At 46.4% G+C, this 15,527-nt stretch overlaps 1 long non-coding RNA gene across 1 annotated transcript; it reads right to left on the bottom strand.

Moving 5' to 3' along the window:
• Positions 1-7,320: 7,320 nt before the first annotated feature.
• LOC121133995 lies at positions 7,321-14,709 on the bottom strand. Its single transcript, XR_005870998.1, has 2 exons — positions 14,609-14,709; positions 7,321-11,531 (listed from the first exon to the last, which is right to left on the bottom strand). It is a non-coding gene; the product is annotated as an uncharacterized LOC121133995 (long non-coding RNA).
• Positions 14,710-15,527: the final 818 nt, after the last annotated feature.

The raw sequence follows: 15,527 nt of genomic DNA, 5'->3' as shown, positions 1-15,527 counted from the left end.
AGAAAGCATCTTCAACAAATGGTGCTGGCATAATTGGAGACTGGCATGTAGAAGAATGCAGATCGATCCATGTCTATCGCCATGCACAAAACTTAAGTCCAAATGGATCAAAGACCTCAACATAAATCCAGCCACACTGAACCTCTTAGAAGAGAAAGTGGGTGGTACCCTTGAACGAATTGGTACAGGAGACAGCTTCCTGAACATAACACCAGTAGCACAGGCAGTAAGATCAACAATTAATAAATGGGACCTACTGAAACTGAGAAGGTTCTGTAAGGCAAAGGACACAGTCAGCAAGACAAAAAGGCAGCCCACAGAATGGGAAAAAATATTCACTAATCCCACATCTGACAGAGGGTTGATCTCCAAAATTTACAAAGAACTCAAGAAGCAAGTCTCCAAAACACCAAAGGACCCTATTAAAAAGTGGGCTGCAGAACTAAATAGAGAGTTTTCAATAGAGGAGTCTAAAATGGCTGAGAGGCACTTGAGAAAGTGCTCAACATCCTTAGCCATCCGGGAAATGCAAATCAAAACAACTCTCAGATACCATCTCACCCCTGTCAGAATGGCTAAAATCAAAAACACCAATGACAATTTATGCTGGAGAGGATGTGGTGAAAGGGGGACACTCCTCCATTGCTGGTGGGAGTGCCAACTGGTTCAGCCACTTTGGAAATCAGTGTGGAGATTCCTCAGAAAAATGGGAATAAACCTACCACAAGACCCAGCAACTCCACTCTTAGGCATATATCCAAAAGATGCCCATTCATACAACAAAGAGGTCTGTTCCACTATGTTCATAGCAGCTTTATTTGTAATTGCCAGAACGTGGAAGCAACCTAGATGTCCCTCACCTGAAGAGTGGATAGAGAAAATGTGGTACATCTACACAATGGAGTACTATTCAGCAGAAAAAAATAATGGAATCATGAGATTCGCAGGCAAATGGATGACACTAGAAGAAACCATCCTGAGTGAGGTAACCCAGTAACAAAAAGAGAAACATGGCATGTACTCTCTCATATATGGATTTTAGACATAGATCTGGGGAGTGCCAGCCTACAATCCTATGGCCAGAGAGTCTGGGAAACAGAAACTTTATTTAGTGGCTGATCGAAGAAGAGGCAGACTCCCTTGGTTAAGTACTGAGCTGAACTCAAGAAAGCCAGTAACAGAGAGGGAGGACTGATGATCAAAGGGATTAAGACTGGGCTGGTTTAACCCCCAGAAACAGCTGACCAGACAAAGGTTAACTCTTGAATCCCAGGCATTAGCCTGGGAAGCCAGCATGGGACTGATCAAGACCCCCTGAATCTGGGTGTCAGTGAAGAGGCCTAGGGAATCTATTGAGCCTTGGGCAGCAGATCAGTACCCATCCCAAGTATACACACGGACTTTGGACTCCAATAGAACAATGTGAGGTGCACTCTCACCCAGAACTCTTGGGAAAGGGTCTAGGCCCTGCCCTATATGAAATGACACACTATGGACACCCCCATGGAGGGCCTCACCCTCCCTGGAGAAATGAGAGGATAACGGGGGGGGGGGGAGGGGAGGGCACGGGAGGAAGGGAGGGAATGGGAGAGGGACCTGGAACTGACTTGTGAAGCAACCTTGATTCTTATCTAAATTTAAACTGGAAAATAAAATTTAAAAAAAAAGAAAAAAAATACATCATAAAATAATGCAATACCTCTTTTCATTCTTAAACAAATATTCCACAGCATCAACGACTGTAGCACATCTTAAACTAATACTCCACAACAGTCCCATTGCCATATTTGATTCACGGGAATGCTCTCATATTCACCCAAAGATGCCCTCGTTTCATTCCTGTGGCTGTGAAAAGACAACCTGACAAAGTCCGTTTTAAGAGAGAAAGGGTTTATCTGGCTTACACTTCCAGGTCTCTTGTTACATGATGCTATTCCTGGGGAGGCATGAAGAAACATCTACTAACCCCACTTAGAGAGCCAACTGCAGCTCGGAGAAAGGATGTCACCCAAGGTCCCACCTGGTGAAGCAATTAGCTGGGATTATTAACATGAATATGGGTAAGGGGAAGCAGCTTGAGAGAGGAAGACACCATGTGACAGAGTTCAAATGGAATGGTTTTTATTAAGGGAAAAGGACCCTAAAAAGAGGAAGGTGGGGGAGACCAGTGTCAGGGACCTCTGCCATAATCCAGCCTTAGCAGCACCACATCCTCATAGAGAAGACGTGACTCCAGACCAACCTGCCGCCTCTTCTGACATGAAGCAAATTCCTAGAAACAGGCCTGCGGCTTATCTGTCAGTTAAAGATTAGCTTAAAGGAAAACTACCAAGTCCGTAAAGACAAGCTTGAGCAATAGACAGCGGATTGCATAAGATAACATCAGACCCAACGGTTAGGTTTTCCAGGGTGTTCTACCCCTCCCGTTGACCTCTTGCCCTGCCAGCTTCCTCACAGCTGCAGTCTGCACCCCCCTCCCCTCTCCTCCTCACTTCCTGCCTATGGCCTTCTATAAACCCCCTTGGAAGAAATAAAGGCTGTCACCTTGATCAGAATACTATCTTGGTGTCCGTTTCTTGTCTCTCTTGTCCCCCATCTCTCTCCTAGGTGTCCCCAGTCACATGTTGATTGTCCCCTGGACCGGGCAAGGGACCAGCCTCCAAAGACAGGAGCATCAGGAGAGAGGAACGAAAGACAAACAGACAGAGGATTGAAAGACTGAGAAAGGGGGGAGAGAGAGAGAGACAGAGACAGAGACAGAGAGAGTGAGAGAGAAAACCAGACAGAGAGAGATGGGAGTTGGGCAGTTTTCTTTTAATAATTTGTTTAACTTTATTTTATGTGCATTGGTGTGAGGGTATGAGATCCCCTGGAACTGCAGTTACAGACAGTTGTGAGCTACCATGTGGGTGCTGGGAATTTAACCTGGGTTCTTTGGAAGAATATCCACTACTCTTAACCACTGAGCCACCTCTCCAGCCCAGGCAGGTCTCTTTTAAAAAAGAACATAATTAATAGGCACAGGTGGCACTCTTAGTGGCAGCAGCTGAGGGTATATCTTGTCAGAACTCCAAAGGCAGGCCAGTACAGATGCCTAAATACTAACAAAGGGGTTGCCTACAGGATCAGAAATAACTCAAAGACAGTTCATTACCAAAGTTCACCTGACCATGGGCAATAGCTCATGAAAACTGGAAACACAGAGCCCACTACGCACCTGTAGGCAGCTCCCTTTGCAGTTAACTCAGCTAGTGTAAACCTTTCCCAGGCAAGAAGGCTGGTCTGTGCTCTTCCAGGAAGCTCACCTTGCCTAAGACCATCTTGTGGTGGTCTTCATTACTCATCTAGGCTTGAAGAGGATGAGGCCTAATAAATCTGATCAGTTTCAGTTACTTCCTGAAGCTAGTGAGTTGTGTTTACTTCATAAGATTAATGAGATCCCTTGAAGGATGGAATAGTTCACATCCCCTTAGACCATCCTGTTGCTTCACCTCTCTTTTAATCATCTGTGGTTTAATAAGCTTTCCTCCAAGACGGAAGTTTGTAATCTTGAAAGAAATTACTAAACAACAATTGTGGTCCATCCCTGTGAAGAAGCCAATGTAAGAACTTGAGGCAACTCGTCACATCCACAGTCAAGAGATGGGAGAAAAATGCATGCATGCATGCCTACAACTGCTCAGTATCATCTCAGTATTTATATAGCCCAGGATCTCCTGCCTAAGGGATGGTGTCACCCACAGTGGATACAGACCTTCTCCCTCAATTAATATAATCAAGATAATATGAACAGAGTCTTCCTAGGTGTGTCAAGTTGGCAATTAAAACTAACCATAAGGGCTGTCCTGGTGGCTCAGCAAGGAAAGGGGCTTGCTGCCAAGCCTTATGACCTAAGTTCGTCCCTAGGACCTACATGGCAGAAGAAGAAAACCAGTTCCTGTAACCTGCACATACATCCCTCTCTCCCTCCCACCTCCTTCCCTCTGTGTTCTCTCTTGTGCTACCTCTCAATTTTATCTCTTTAAATTTCTTTTTGGTTTTTCGAGACAGGGTTTCTCTGTATTGCTTTGGAGGCTGTCCTGGAACTCACTCTGTAGATAAACTCACAGAGATCCGCCTGCCTCTGCCTCCCGAGTGCTGGGATTAAAGGCGTGCGCCACCAATGCCCGGCTTTTCTTTAAAATTTTAAAAGAATTTCTTTAGATTTATTTATTTTTATTTTATTTTGTGTATATAGCTACATTGCCTGCATATTTGTCTGAATACCATGAGCATCCTTGTACCCACAGAGGCCAGGATAAGGTATTGGATCTCATGAAACTGGAGTTGTGGATGGTTGTGAGTCACCATGTGGGTGCTGGGAACTGAACTCAGGTCCTCTGCAAGAGCATCAAGTGTTCTTAACCACTGAGTCATCTCTCCAGTCCACCAAAAAGATTTTTTTAAAAACCACCACAACTATGTTTTTAAAAACATGGAGCATCTTTACCTCGGGGTATCACATGGCCTGGACCACCCAGTCCCTTGGACATCATTCAGGCAACCACTCCTGGTAGCCACAGATAGAGCTATGAGGTCAGACTGGTCTACACAGTGTGTTCCAGGACAGCCAAGGCTACCTAGCAAGACCCTCCCTCAAAAAAAAAAAAAAGATAAGAAAAGAAATCTGCACAAACAAACTTCTGTGCCTCGATTTCCTTAGCAGTCTTTCAACCTTGTGAGACACCAACCTTCACTTTCAGTCTTCCCCACAGCACGCCAGCCTCAGGACATACACATGGAAGGCGTGTTCTCTCCAGAGCACAGCCAGAAGAATCAGGAAACAGACTTGATTTTCTTGGACTCCCTCCAAGTCCATTCGAGTCATCCACGCATAATCGAGCTCAAAGGCAGAGCTTCATTTACGCTTTGGTGAAGCCCCACCCGCCCGTGCCTGTGTTCTTCTCCCATGTACAACAAAGATTTCCTTCATGATTAGGTGTCCTAGTGCTCACTATAATCTCAGGACTTGGAAGGCTGTGGTAGGAAGATTGCTTCAAGCTTGAGGTCAGCCTGGACTATGCATAGTTGGCCTTGTCTCAAGAAAAGAAAAACCCTTTAAAGACCTGGATTGATTACCCTGGGCTAGAAGAGTGTTTGTCTAACATGCATACAGCCCTGGGTTCCACGCCAGCGTACTCTGTAGTAACAGGCCGAAGGTCATCCTTGGTGACAGAGCAAGTTTGAGACCTGCCTGGGCTACATGGGACATGAGAGGGGGTGAAGAAGACAGAGACAGAGACAGAGATAGAGATAGGGAGACAGAGACAGCGCCAACATAAGTAAGCCAGAGCGGAGAAAGACTGAAATATAACACCTGGCCATTTTGACAAGAGAGACCTGACTGGTGAGGGGTGTTGGCAGGTGGACGGGGGCAGGACCTCAGGAGACCAAGTTCTTGACAAATATCTTAGAGGCAGAGAGTGACACAAAGCCACTCAGAAGCCCAGATCGCACTTCCTGAAGGGAGTCAGGTTTCAGAGGGGGTGTGAAGTATTAATGCAGCTTAAGAGTCAAAATACCATTCCTAACCGGCTGGGTGTGAAACCCTGAGAAGGGACAGTCTCAGGAGTCTGCCAAGGGAATGACCTGTGAGTGGGGCTGGGCCTGAGGCACAGACTGGAAACACCTGGAGGACAACAGTGTCCCAAAAAGCGAATGTGGAAGCTCTCACGGCCACCTCCTGCCCGCTGTGCCAGGTGCCGCAAGCAAGGCAGGCGCACTGGTGCGAAGCTGTAGTCCCCAGACTTGGGCGCTGAGGCAAGAGCACTGAAGAGTTTCAGGCCACCTTGTTTATCTTCAAAGGGAAAAGTAACAGCAACAAATTCTTCTCTGGAAAAAAAGCAACTTCAAGAGCAACTGGAGGGTACCCCAGTTTGAGAGGACCTCCTTCAGCGATTCATCCGTGTGTGTGTGTGTTTGTGTGTGTGTGACTGTGTGTGTGTAGGGCCCATCTCCTTCCCCAGCACACCCAGTTCATCACAAGTCCTGTCTGATCTACTTCCATCATGTATCCTCTCCTGATCTTCCTTAGCGCAGCTACCGTCTAAGGACCAAGATCTTCAAAGTGCCTGGGATACTGTGGGACAGCAGCGGCACTCTGTATCTCATTTGAGACTCTTTTTTTTTTCAGGATGACTGACCAACGGACAGACCACTGACTGGGAACAGTGCCTTCATCTCATTCCTCATCCTCTTAAAGACTGATTCAGGACTCCCTGTGGTTACCGATCTCTGAGGCTGCTCAAGTCCTTTATGTAAAATGATGTAGGGAGTGGGGGGTTGGCTCTGGGGAAGGGGATGGCCACTCAAGTGTGAGGGCCTGAGTTTAGAGTTCAAATTCCCACCACACTTATGAAAGCCTGGCGAGCAACATAGATTATATGGGAAATGGGAGGCAAAAATGGGAACTCTGGAAACTCACTGGCCAGCTAGTCTGACATAAGAAGCAGAAAAAGGGGGCTGGAGAGATGGCTCAGTGGTTAAGAGCAGTCCAGGTTCAATTCCCAGCACCTGCATGGCAGCTCACAACTGCCTGCTATTCCAGTTCCAGGGGACCCAACACCCATGGCAAAACATCAATGGATATAATAAATAACCTGTAAAATTTTTTAAAGAGGCAGAAAAGCAGCAGAGACCTGTCTCCAACAAGCGAGGCCCAACACCTGTAAGCACCCACACTTACTTATCAGGCCAAGGTCCCGTGATATGCCTTGAGGAATGAAATCAGACCAGGTTGGAGGGGCCACAGCACAGCTGAAGGCGACAGTTTTATGGAGAGCAATCAGTCTTTTTACACTTGTGCCAAGCTTTTTCTTTGGGGCCACCAACCAGCTCCCAAATCATGACATGGAGAATTAACATTACTTATGAACGCCAGGCCCCTTCTCATGCTCGTCCACTGGCTCTCAGAACTTACCCTGTTTCTCTTCATCTACATTTTGCCTTGGGGCTTTTTGCCTGTCCTACTTTCACTGCTCCTGGCTGGCTGGCTGGCAGGTGCCTGGCTTCTGCCCCCAGGCGTGACCCTGTCTTTGTCCCTCATTCTCTTCTCCTTCTTCTCTCTTCATTCCTCTCTCAAGCCTAGATTTTTTTCCCTCCTACTTCTTCTCTCTGCCCACCAGCACCACCTATCTTTTCTCTCTGCCTGGCTATTGGCCATTCGGTTCGTTATTAGACCAATCAGGTGCCTTGGGCAGGCAAGGTGAAACAGTAACACATCTTTACATAGTTAAACAAATGCAGTATAGGCAATTGTAACACATCTTTACACAGTTAAAGTAACACTCCACAACATATACCTTTATTAGAAACAAAATATAATGGCAATTGCCAAGATCAATACAGTTGTTGTTGCCAGTATATAATGATGCTTGCAAGGTATACAGAGTACACAACACTAATGTCTAGGACCAATTGTCCTGTCAAGCCTTCATGCTTCCTTGACTACTAAGGGAACATACAGAGAAACACCTGAATGTTTCACAGCCTGAAGGAGTGCATTGTTCTCTCAGGAGCTAGAAGGCACATTGTGCCTCAGGAGCCACGAACTCTAACTTGAGAAACTTATGACACATGGCCTCTCAGGGCAGCTAGGCCAAGCCAACTCCATGGTTTTCTGCAAACACCCAAGACTGTCCTCTGCACACTGTGGCATGTGTGCACCCAAATCCACCCACCCAAATGTGTACACAGACTCCCATATAAACAAAACAGGCGCATTACATATAACCCATCTACATCTTCTCATATAGTTTAAATCATTTCTAGATGACTTACAATTTAAATGTTGTATGAGTAAATGCTTTTCTATACAATTTGAAGAATAATTACAAGAGGGAATTGTTACAGGTGCAATCTTTTTAAAATTATTTTCAATTCACAGTAAATAGAGCTTGCAGATTAAGAAGTCATGGGTATCCCAGCACTCGGGAGGCAGAGGCAGGTGGATCTCTGTGAGTTCGAGGCCAGCCTGGTCTACAGAGCCGATTCCAGGACAGCCTTCAAAACAATACAGAGAAACCCTGTCTCAAAAAAAAAAAAAAAAAGAAGTCATGGGTACAGAGGATATCGGGATTTCCAGGGCAGTTACTGTCTGGATTCTCACTTTGCCTATGTCAGACCAGCCTGCAATCCAGTTCTTTCTACTCCTTTCTCCGACCTTCCTTGAATTACTGTAACTCAAACCCGGTGCCTTCTACAGAGCCCAAGACACCCATTCCCTTTGTGGCCAAAGAGCAAAGTCTTAGATGGGTCTCTACAGGCATGGCAGGAATATGGTGGTAAATCCAAGTTGGCCAAGAGGCCTCCTCCCATTCTTCACATTTCTTGTTGAAATTAGCATTCAAGGGCTGAGCCAGATGGTTCAGTAGGTAAAGATGCCAAGATAGATGACCAGAGTTCAGTCTCCAGAACCTATAAGGTGAAGAGAACAGACTGTACAAAGAGGTCTTCTAACCTCCACACAAGCACGTGCACACGCACAGAGAGAGAGAGAGAGAGAGAGAGAGAGAGAGAGAGAGAGAGAGCCATAAGTGTTTTAATGGAAATAAGTGAATTAGCATACAAGGTAGTCGATAGCAAGCTGTTTCCATTTTCTTAGTGTATTCTATGGTGAATTCAGCACCAATAAACATTAGTGTGCACTATTGAGTGCATTCAAGCTCCGGCCTCAATGCTCTCTTGGGGTCCAGGCTAGGACCTAGACAGCAGGCGGGAAGGTCTTGAGAAAATCAGGTTCCTCATGGCTCTCCTGTGGACATGACTTGCAAAACATCCTGGCAAACTTAAGTCTCTGGGAGCATGCGACTTGCAATTCATGCTGTATCAAAGGGAAAAACTAAGGCTGTGCAGTGTGGGATCCGGAGGCTGCAGCTCCTACTGCTGATTCCCTGGTGAGAAGGAATTCCTTTTACCCCTGGATGCTCTCTAAGGCAGATAATAGATACCTCCTGGCAGCCTGGTCAGGCCCCTCTCCAAGCATGTTTCAGGCAAGACATTGCTGCCTCAGAGGTAGATTCTGTTGCAGTTTCAGATTATTCCCGCTAGGTGGCACTGTGGATCCTGCTGTGGATTCCTAAAATTTAGCACGTTAGTAATCATAGCCTGTGAGGTAAACATTTAAAATGTCTCTCAACGATTTATTTTCTTTTTCATTCTTTCTTTCAGCAAGTGTTTCTTTCAACTTATGACTCGCTGAGTTTGACTGGGGTTGACTGTATGAGCATGAGTGTGGGCTTGACGAAACTTTTCCTGGGAAAACCTAACATACACATCTATTCATCCCAATTCAGGGAACCACCAAAGTGAACCAACTTGGTGAACCGATGAGTCGTATTGGGGTTACTTACAAGAATGTAGGTGAAGGATTACTTACGGGAGCAGAAATGACTCTGAGACAGCTGCACCAACAAAGCCCACCCCAGCATGGGTGACTGCTCACAAAAGCTGGGGACCTGGAGCTCACTGCACAGCCTGCGGGCAGCTCAGCAGGCTGGAGAGCGTCCTTTCCAGGTTCCTCGGTTGATATAAACCTCTTCCAGGCAGCTCGGCTGGTTTCTGTCTTTTTCCAGAGTCGTCTTTACTCTGCATCTCGGCTCCTCTCTGAAATGGTCACCCACCTTTGATTGTTCACTCCGGCAGGGAGGGTCGCAGTGAATCTGGTCAGCTTCACGGACTCCCAGGAACTAGTTTGAGTTGTTTGGCTTTCTGCTTAAGGAGCTTCCCTATAGGGTGGAATGTTTCCATTTTGGAAGAAACTGTGCACAACTGGGCTTATCTACTGGAGCATGGGCAATCGCCTTCTATGAACCGGGGAGAGATGAAAGCAGCACCGCCCGTAGCCTTGCGAAGAAACTGCTGCTATAGAGCTGTGGGGGCTGGGGGTGTGGCTTCCAGGTTGAGAACCTGCCTAGACGTGAGGCTCTGAGCTAGGAAGCTGGCCCTGGAGTCCGGGCACAATCCCTAACAGTGGTTCTCAACCTGGGAGCCTAGGGGTCACCTAAGACCATCGGAAGACACAGATGTTTACATTATGATTCATTACTGTAGCAAAATTACTGTTATGAAGTGGCAATGAAAATGTTGTAAGTGGGGGCTCACGACATAAGGAACTGTGTTAAAGGGCTGCGGCATTAGGAAGGTTCAGAGCCACTGATACAGGTCCTACATTTTAGGTCAGAAAAAGTAAAGGAGGAAGGGAAAGGCAGAAAGGAGATGATAGGCAGGGTTCCTCGGCAATTTTCTCATTTTTCTTTTTGTTGTTGTTTTGATATGGTTTAAGTTGGGTTTTGTTTTGTTTGTTTTTCAGATTTTATTTGAAGGTGACTTTCTTGGTCTTGTGTGTGACAGGATCTCTTGGAGCCTAGACTGGCCTCTAACCCACAATAGAGCCAAGGAAGACCTTGAACTTAAGATTCTCCTACTACCTCTTCCTCCCAAGCCCTGACAATATGGGTGGTCAGTCATCAATTGTCAAGTTCTCAGTACAGGATCATGAACCACATTCACAGTGCCTTACAGAAGATCATCAATTGTCAAGTTCTCAGTACAGGATCATGAACTACATTCACAGTGCCTTACAGAAGATCATCAATTGTCAAGTTCTCAATACAGGATCATGAACCACATTCACAGTGCCTTACAGAAGATCATCAATTGTCAAGTTCTCAGTACAGGATCATGAACCACATTCACAGTGCCTTACAGAAGATCATCAATTGTCAAGTTCTCAGTACAGGATCATGAACTACATTCACAGTGCCTTACAGAAGATCATCAATTGTCAAGTTCTCAATACAGGATCATGAACTACATTCACAGTGCCTTACAGAAGATCATCAATTGTCAAGTTCTCAGTACAGGACCATGAACCACATTCACAGTGCCTTACAGAAGATCATCAATTGTCAAGTTCTCAATACAGGATCATGAACCACATTCACAGTGCCTTACAGAAGATCATCAATTGTCAAGTTCTCAATACAGGATCATGAACTACATTCACAGTGCCTTACAGAAGATCATCAATTGTCAAGTTCTCAATACAGGATCATGAACTACATTCACAGTGCCTTACAGAAGATCATCAATTGTCAAGTTCTCAATACAGGATCATGAACCACATTCACAGTGCCTTACAGAAGATCATCAATTGTCAAGTTCTCAGTACAGGATCATGAACTACACAGTGCCCTACAGAAGATCATCAGCATTTATCCATCGAGTCTAACATGTCACACTTTTTGTTGTTATTTTTGTTTAGTTCTTTGAGAAAAGGTTTCTCTGTGTAGCTCTGACTGTCCTGGAACTCGCTCTGTAGACCAGGCTGGCCTCGAACTCACAGAGATCCACCTGCCTCTGCCTCCTGAGTGCTGGGATTAAAGGCGTGTGCCACCAATGCCCGGCAGCACTTCACACTTTTGGAGCAACATCTTCTCATGCTCAGCAACTCATAATGAGCGGATGAAACTTGAGAGACTGTGTGGGACAGTCTATTAGAAGGAGATTAAAACTCGAATTTATTAGCCAGGCATGAAGTATGTGGAAATATCTTTTCCTGGAAATCCCTCTTACCTTCAGAAACTGAACTTTTGCTGGACCTTGCGAGCTAGATAACAGCATGCCTTGGGATCATTCAAAACTATCTATTCAGTCTGCCGCCTTATTGTGTACTCACCTCCTTAACTTGCCCTAGGAGAACAATGTAACCGACCTTACCAGGCCTTGTACTTCCCATGTAATCAGCCTTTACAACCTAAACTAAATGCATAGCTTCCATCTTAAATTATGTACTCTCCCATGTCCCTGACCCAGAATGATAGGAGTGCAGGCTGTAATCATTTGCTGAAAGCAACCTTAAACAAAAATGAATACCCCATAAATGTTCAAAGCAGCATGTGAGTATAAAGATTGACAGCAACTGTTTGTAGTTTAGATGCTATTCTGAGCCAGCTGGGGGGTCCCTACGGTAACTTCAACTTCGTTGTACCTTGTAAAACTTTGTTAAAGACTTCTATAGAGACCCATTCCTTCCCCCATACTGTGTAGCAAAGCCCTTTGTTAGGGACAGACTTTAAACACACACAGCAGACAGGCCACAGACAGATGGAAGTCACAGAGACAGAAGTGGAGAATTCAAATTTGGACTTGCTCTTAGTCTATATGACTCAAAAGAGAAAGCATCTCTGTCTTTAATGAAGTACTAATGCAGATGTGCATACCAGTGATGCTAGCCCTAAGGAAGCTGAAGAAGGAAGGCTGTGAACTGAAGACCTGCTTAGGCTACATGCTGAATCCCAGGCTACCTTCATTCCAGGGATGTGTGTTTAAAAAACAATAACAGAAAAGATCAACTCTGCCAGACAGTGTGGCGCACGCCTTTAATCCCAGCACTTGGGAGGCAGAGCAGGGGATCTCTGTGAGTTCGAGGCCAGCCTGGTCTACAGAGCTAATCCCAGGACAGCCAGGCCTGTCACCCAGAGAACCCTGTCTTGAAAAAGACACACACTCAGAATCGCTGGTACCATCAGAGCTGTCTCCATTTATGGAATGCCTGCCTTGGAGTGGGAGTGCTCAGGCCGTAAAGCGCTGGCTGTATATGCAAGAGGATCTGAGTCCAGTTCCCCAGCTCTGCACAGTTCTGCAGCCACAGCACTGAATAATGCACAGACCGTGAGTTCAAGGACAGCCTGGACTACACAGTGAGACCCCATGCAAAAAGTTTCTCCTCGAAGGCCTCTGATCCCCCCCCGCTTCCAGCCACACCTCCCAGCACCACTAATTCTCTATAAAAGGAAGCGTGCCTGGCGCTCCCTGCCTCGCAGAGCCTTCACAGTGTGCCCTGGAAATTCAGACTTCTATGAGTCGCCTTGCATGGGAAAGGTAGTAACAGCAACTCCAGGAGTCCCTGCCGAGTTGCACCCCTAGTAGAAACTGTCGACTGTCTTTTTTTCTGCAAAACTCCTCACCAAGGTGACAAATGGTTCCAGTGGGAGGAGGTGCTGGAAAAGTGTAGGGCCAGAAACTGGCCCCTGACTCACCACCTTGAAAGAGATCCTTACAAAAAAATAAAATAAAAAAGCAAATAAGCCAGACTCCGTGGTGCAGGCTTATAATTCCAGCTCCTCAAGAGGTTGAAGCTAAAGAACCACAAGTTGAAGTCGAGCCAGGGCTATAGAGTGAGTTCAGTGCTGAGAAAATTAATGAATTCCTTTATAAAAATAATTAAGTGAAAATATGGCTGGGAGTCGGGCGTTGGTGGCGCACGCCTTTAATCCCAGCACTTGGGAGGCAGAGGCAGGCAGATCCCTGTGAGTTCGAAGCCAGCCTGGTCTACAGAGCAAGTTCCAGGACAGTCTCCAAAGCTACAAAGAGAAACCCTGTCTCGAAAACAAAAAAAAAACAAAAAAATATATAGCTGGGGATGTCACTCAATGGTAGAGTGTTTACCAAGTGTGTGTAAAGCTCTGGGTTCAGACCCTAACGCTGAAAGAGATGGGGGTTGACAAGTAGACAACAGATGGCTCCATGGGTGAGTGGTGGGAGGAAGGAAGGAAGGAAAGAAGGGAGGGAGGGAGAAAGGGAGGGAGGGAGGGAGGGAGGGAGGAGGGAGGGCAGGCTAGATAATGGATGGATGGATAGATAGACAGACAGATGTCAAAGTAGGTCTGTAGATAGATAATAATTGATAGGTATGTAGATAGATGATAGATACAGATTATAAATTGATACATAATGATAGATACTTGAACCCATATTAAGAAAAGAAAAAGAGTTTGGCAGTGGTGGTGTGCATCTTTAATTCCAGTACTCAGGGAGGGAGAGGCAGGCAGATCTCTGTGAGCTTGAGGCCAGCCTGGTCTGCAGAGCGAGTTCCAGGACAGCCAGGGCTACACAGAGAAACCCTGTCTCGAAAAAACAAAAACAAAAGAAGGAAGGAAGGAAAGAAGGAAAAGAAAAGAAAACTAGGTGTAGCCGTACAAGATGATAATCCCAATGCTGACAGGAAGAATCAGGAAGGATGTGAGGTTTCTGGATGGCCAACCTAGCCTGCCAGTAATTTCCAGACCAATGAGAGACTCTGTTTCCAAGCAAAAGAAAAAAGGACAACATCTGAGGAATGACACCACCTCCACACACACCTACACACATGTGCACACACACGTACACACAAAACCGGGCCTGATGAATACACACCTCTAATCCCAACACTCAGCAGCCTGGGCGAGTTGGAGGCCGGGCTGGACGACAGCCTCCAAAACAATACAGACAAACCCTGTCTCGTTAAACCAAAAAAAAAAAAAAAAAAAAATCAGCCTGGGCTAGAGAGACAGGGAGGGAGGGGGAGGGAGGGACAGAGGGGAGACAAGAAAAGATTAATGTGTACATGCTTGGGTACAGAAAAAGTGAGGGCTGTGAACCATTAGGGCACAGAAGTCCCCACTCTCTAAAACCATCCCCCCTCCCTCCCAAAAAACACAAACCCCTGCTCTCAACTCAGACCCTAGGCACGGCTGACCTTTCTGAAGCTGAAGAACCTGAAGGAACTGGCCGACCCCACCCCTCATACCCTTTCCGCTCTCCCAGCATCCAGGAACAACTCTCTGCCCAGGCAGTTAAAGAGCTTCTTTGTGCCATGTTTGGAAGAGGAAGAGGGAGAGTCCTGGCCTGGCTGTTACTGCACCTTGTGGGCCCTCTAGTCTGTTTACACAGGAGAAAGGGAGCCAAGGCAGATGGCCTTGTTGCCAAGGGCCCAAGCTGAAATAAGTCACCAAGGCCAAGGTCGCTGTGCCTCACCCTGCTCCTTTGCAGGCTGCACCACACAGAAGTGGGGCACAGGGGCCTCTGGGTGCAGGGAGGCCTGTTTACTCTGCAGGGTGAGGGATGTTTGCACAGGGAGGGAGCTTTGCAGAGGCCATCTGGCTGCTCTCTGCATAAGCACCAAGCATTTTCAGGCCAGGCACCCTCTGTTCTCCTGAGGCCCTAGTGAGACAGCAACCCCCCCCCCCTACTATGTTCCTCTCTCCCTTGGAAATTTTTAAGAAAATGTTGTAACACAGCTGTTGCTAAAATTCCTTCCCTGGGTGGGAGTGGGGTGAACAATGTATCTCTTCCTCCAAGATCCCAATGACCATTGTCCTCAGGGAGAACTTTGACTTCATTTAGCTTACATATATAGCAGCAATGAGATCCTGTCTCAAACAAAAGGGAAGGGGAAAATTGACACACAAGCTTGTCCTCTGACCTTGACACACGGATGCAGAGTCAAGCAATACAGTATGTGATACCAGGGCATAGTAGTACATACCTATAGTCCTAGCACTTGGAAAGCAGAGGCAGATGGATCAGAAGTTCAAAGGCATCCTTGGCTGAATAGCAAATTTGATGCCAGTCTGGGCTTCCTGAGACCCTTTCTCAAAGAAGAGGAGTAGGGAGTGGAGGAGGAGGAGGAAGATGGATGTTGGCTGTGTGTGATAACACACACATAT

The sequence above is a fragment of the Mesocricetus auratus genome, unplaced genomic scaffold (genome assembly GCF_017639785.1).
Source record: "Mesocricetus auratus isolate SY011 unplaced genomic scaffold, BCM_Maur_2.0 Super-Scaffold_100025, whole genome shotgun sequence".
Classification (NCBI taxonomy): domain Eukaryota; kingdom Metazoa; phylum Chordata; class Mammalia; order Rodentia; family Cricetidae; genus Mesocricetus; species Mesocricetus auratus.
The sequence above is the reverse complement of the archived record's forward strand: the minus strand, read 5'-3'. Positions and strand labels throughout refer to the sequence as shown.